Below are 5,833 nucleotides of genomic sequence, written 5' to 3'. Positions count from 1 at the left end.
GCCCTGAGCCTAAGTCTAAAGTTACAGGGTCGTGTCTAGGGGCAACTGAAATTGTGTACACCAGGACTGGTATAGAGACAGGCTGAAATTATATCTGTGAAATGCTGTAGTTTTATTAATAACAGTGAATTAGGGAATGTGTTATTTTGTTATCCTGAGTACATTTAAGAAACTTGTCTTCGTGGGAATGCCCCTATAACTACTTTGGAACAATTGAATATCACTTGAACCTTGGAGGATTTCATTTCTGCTGTTCCGGAGCACATAAGGCTTTTTTATTAGCTTTTTAGGTTTTTTTGGGGGGGAGGGCAAACATCTAAATTTTTTTTACATGTTTACCGTGTGGAATAATTAATGTACCCCTGTTATAGCAGAGGTCTTAATGGAAATGGTTATACACCCAATATATGTATTTTTGTTACCATTTTTTCATGTACTACTTTTTTTTAATCTTCTTTTACAGTACTTTTAATCTTCATGGGGGCCTTGTATAATTAACTGTGCTAGTTCTGCTGTTCAAATTCGATCAATAGGCATACATTGATAGCAAGTAATGGCATACGCAATAGTATTTATGGTGTTCATTCCTGAAAGAGACAGGCACCACCCTCCAACAGTCACTTCTGCATCTAAAGGGCTCAATATCCCAATTTTTTAAAGGTGTAATAGGGAATGTGTAGAATATCAGCATAAAGCTCTTTAGTGACCAATGTAAAAAGCCTTATAGGTGGTAACTAATAAGTTCAACACACTTCTTTCCATTATGCTTATTTTTTAAACAAAGGATTGGTTATATTGGAAACATTGGGGGAGATTCATTATGCCTTATCTGCCAGGAGAAGATATCTGATGGAGAAGGCACGTGCATCTCGCCCTCACTGCCAGTTTTTGGCCTTCTCTGATCCACACTCAGTGTCGGACTGGGTTACCTTGGGCCCACCAGAGGAATAGATTTGGAGGGCCCACTGGATCAGATTTTGATGCAAATCTTCCTGCACATCATCCGCTTTGAGATGTGCATTATGTGCAGCTATCCTAATATTACCATTAAAACCACTATAAAAGGCTTACCTCACTGTGGTGAGGGGCTGTATACCGACGCCACTGTGGCGAGGCGCTGTATACCGACGCCACTGTGGCGAGGCGCTGTATACCGACGCCACTGTGGCGAGGCGCTGTATACCGACGCCACTGTGGCGAGGCGCTGTATACCGACGCCACTGTGGCGAGGCGCTGTATACCGACGCCACTGTGGCGAGGCGCTGTATACCGACGCCACTGTGGCGAGGCGCTGTATGCCGACGCCACTGTGGCGAGGCGCTGTAAACCGACGCCACTGTGGCGAGGCGCTGTATACCGACGCCACTGTGGCGAGGCGCTGTATACCGACGCCACTGAGCGAGGCGCTGTATACCGACGCCACTGTGGGGAGGTGCTGTATACCGACACCACTGTGGTGTGAATGCGCACTCACACTGCACATACACTGGACTATAAATCCGACTGTTGGAAACTGCCAGTCTAACACATTGACAACTGCTCAAAAGTCTGCCTTAATGATAAATCTCTCTGTGTGAAATCCTCAGTAATAATTACTTATTTGTCGCAGCACATGGAAGAGTTTCTTCATTTAAGCAGTGTGTGTCCCTGGTCTAACTCAGACAATCCCTTTAATATTGCTCAAGCCTAAGTAATAATCAATAATATAGTAAAAGCGTCCACTTTCGTGCACAAATGAATGCTACCATCTTTTATACTCCCCACAAATGAACTGTAACCAGGAAGCATAATACAACACAAAAGGCTGAGTATACATGTGATTATTATTGGTCATATAACTGTATACAATTTTCCAATATACCTTTTTTATCCATTCCTAATAGATCTCTGCTTGCTGTCGTTCAAATGAAGTTTTCATCCCTGGCCGTGTGATATCACACAGGTGATTGGCTCTTTACAGTAATCGGAGCTGTGTATTACAACAAGTCGTGCACCTGTGTGACATCACATAACTAAGGATATAATTAGCCGTGTACCTGTGTGACATTACATGACCAGGGATATAATGAACCGCATACTTGTGACATCACATGACCAGGGATATAACAATCTGTGCACCTGTGTGACATCACATGATCAAGGATATAATGAGCCACGCACCTGAGATATCACATGACCAGGTATATAATGAGCCTCGCACCTGTGATATCACATGAGCAGGGAACAGGAAATAAACCATAAAGTTTCCTATAAAATGACAGCAAACAGAGCAAAACTTTGAGAAATTACTAGAGAAAGTATATTGGAACATTGTATAACATTTCATTATCCCAAACTAGACAAACCCTTTAACATGCCCCTACCTTTTTCCAAATAAAAAAGACAAATACCTACACCTTAATAGTATTATAAATTGAGTAGGTATTTTACTACAAAATACCAAACCTAACTGTGGAGTGATACCAGTGTGGTCGACATGGCACTTGCTGTGAAATGTAAGGCCCATTCCCCACTTGCGAGTGTGATGCCATTACCTCACATCACACTCGCAACGCATGCTGCGTCCCGGCCCGAATGCTGTAAACCGGAACTGAAATGACATGCTGAGTTCAGTCCCGGTGTGCAGCGTCCGGGCCCGGCAGAACGCGTTGCGAGTGTGATGCAAGGTAATGGCATCACACTCGCAAGTGGGGAACGGGCCTTAACACTGCTGCTTACACTTCCAGCTTTGGAGAAAAACACTTTCAAAGCAGGCAAACGCATCATAGCATGTAAAATGCATCCCCAAAATTGCGGTGTATGAGCACACTCTAAAACTTGGTACAAAGGGTTGTAATTATGTAAAACATTATCAGGGGTATTTAACCCCTTCCCGACATGTGACGTAATAGTAAGTCACATATCGGGTCCCGGTACATGGAGAGGGCTTGCGGGCTGAGCCCTCTCCATAGCCGGTAAGTCTTTGCTGCATATTGCAGCAAAGGCTTACCGGTAACACCTGCGTTCGGTGCCGGCACCGATCACGGGTGTTTTACAGCAAAGGTGCCCCGCGACGTCATTGGGTTAACCCATTCATTACAATGTGCTATCAGCACATTGTAATGTATGAGTAGTAAAATCCCCATATACTGCCATACTGTAGTATGGCAGTATATGATAGGATCGTACAGACACCCTAGGGTTAAAGTACCCTAGGGAGTCTGAAAAATAGTACAAATAAAAATTTTAAAAAAAATTAAAATTAAAAAACCAAAAAATTCAAATCATCCCCCCATTCCCTAGAACTGATATAAATATAAATAAACAGTAAAAATCATAAACACATTAGGTATCACCGCGTCAAAATATGATAACGGTTTTTCACTGCGTTTAACCTCGTAACGGAAAATCGTGCCCAAAATCGAAAATGGCACTTTCTTTGCCATTTAAAATTTTTTTTTTAAATTCTATAAAAAGTGATCAAAAGGTCGTACAGTCCTAAAAATGATAACATTGTAAACGTCATCAAAATCCTGAAAAAATGGCACCACCCACAGCTCCATACACCAAAGTATGAAAAAGTTATTAGTGCCAGAAGATGGAAAATCCCCCAAAAAATTTTGTACAGGTTTTAATTTTTTTAAATGTATAAAAACATTATAAAACCTATACAAATTTGGTATCCCCGTAATCGCACCGACCCAAAGAATAAAGTAGACATGTCATTTGGGGTGCACAGTGAAATCCGTAAAATCCAAGCCCACAAGAATATGGCACAAATGCGTTTTTTTACCAATTTCACTGCATTTGGAATTTTTTTCCCGCTTCCCAGTACACGGCATGGAATATTAAATACCACCATTTTGAAGTGTAATTCGTTACACAGAAAATAAGCCATCACACAGCTCTGTACATGGAAAAATAAAAATGTTACAGATTTTTGAATGTGGGGAGTGAAAAATGAAAACGCAAAAACTAAACAGGGCTGCGGCGGGAAGGGGTTAAAGGCGAGATTCACAAGATGCACTAGTTTTGAAATGCATTACTAACACATCAAGCAAAAATACATCTGAAAATATTCATATGAGTTGTGGTATAAAATGCATGTATTTTTTCATTGCATTTCAAATGCAAATGTATCTTTTTCCAGCCTGAAAAGGTAATACAATTAATTAGGAAATAACAGTATAATAATAGATATAGATACTTTCTTAGGACTATGGAGCCACATGTATACATACAAAGATGCACATATACACACAGTTTATACAAGTATATTTCATGTATAAGATGTACATTTTGGTGTTCAAAACTTCACACAGAAACTCACTTACTGTTTCTGGGGGAAGACTGTGATGTGGGAAATCTGCAGTGTTGCTGGCAGGGACAGAGGCTGCTGCCATCCCCTATGAAGCCCACTGCTTTATCTCACCAGTGCCCTGCTCCTGTGACTGGCATTTGAGGTAGAAGCAAGGTGGGTGAGGACCTTGGTGTTTTCTATGCCATTTTAAGGCAGAACAAGCAGCTGCAGAGGCTGACAGGAAGTCTCAGAAGTTTCCCGGTTTCAGCCCTGCCGGCACATATTAACTACTGTACCAGTTGTAGCAATGTTCCTCCACAGAAGGTGGGGGGCCATTTGAGGATGGAGGGCCCTGGAATCTTCCAAACTCCTCTTTCCTAACCTTTGAGGCCAGCTCTGCTGACCTGCAGTTCCTCAAGAAGTCGGATGGTCCGCTGAGCACAGGAAACAGCTTGTTTCTGCTCAGGAGCTGTTTACAACTACATGTGCTTCTCACACAAGCATTGAGGTATCAGGAGGCGGGGCCCACCGGAGGATTCTCCGGTCCTCCGCTGTGCCAGTCCGACCCTGTCCACACTTCACTATGGGCGTTTCAGGGCGGAGGCATAGTCGGGGCGTGAACGCCTGGCCTGCTCCATTTACTAGACTCTCCGCCGGAAAATTGTCAGAGACCATAGCAAAAAAAAGCTATGTTAGTTTCGATTTGGTCTACAGGTTGGAACTGGTGGAGTTTGCGCACATATCTACTTAGAGGACAGAGCCGATTAGTGAATGCGATCAAAGGCTTGCCAGCAGGAGGAACTCTAAGTCGTTCTATACTCAAGTCTTAATGAATCCCCCCCCCCCATTTGTTCATTAGTGACACATCAGCGACACTCTGTAAGCACAATGGTGTTTCCTCCATAGTCACCACTTGTATGAACATTTGTTTTCCAGTGGGTAACAAAGCAATTCAGTAAGTATATCAGAATTTTGCCAGGCAGATTTTGAAGTCTGTATTAAAAATATTACACAATTTATCATTTTTCCATTTTGAGATGTATTTCAGAGCTTTTAAAGGGGATGTTCACTTTCAGTAAATAATTTAAATTGTTTGTGCAATGAAAACTTATACTTATGTAAGATCACATGACCACGTGTTTTATCGTCATTAAAAAAGCAATGAAGTTGCCTATAGAATGACAGCAAACAGAGTTCTAGAAAACAGTGAGGAAATGATACAGAACGTATTTCACAAAATTGTATTGATTACACAAACAATATCAATTATTTGCTGAAAGTGGACAAGCCCTTTAAATTCTCCAACTACACCGTAAATGGAATGTAAATTACCTTGACTATAAGGATATGTTCACAATTTAAGGATTTTTATGTGAATTTTTTTATTAGCAGATTTTGAGCTCCCATTGCTTTAAATGGGAATTCAGGGAAGATTTTCTTCATGCAGAAAAATCATTGACAGTCTTTAATTGAATTTAAAGGGGTTGTGTGATCACAAGTTATCCTCTTTTACAAGATAGGGGATAGCTTGCTTATTATTGTAGGCATCCTCTA

Source organism: Engystomops pustulosus, chromosome 3 (assembly GCF_040894005.1).
Source record: "Engystomops pustulosus chromosome 3, aEngPut4.maternal, whole genome shotgun sequence".
NCBI classification, from domain to species: domain Eukaryota; kingdom Metazoa; phylum Chordata; class Amphibia; order Anura; family Leptodactylidae; genus Engystomops; species Engystomops pustulosus.
The sequence above is the reverse complement of the archived record's forward strand: the minus strand, read 5'-3'. Positions refer to the sequence as shown.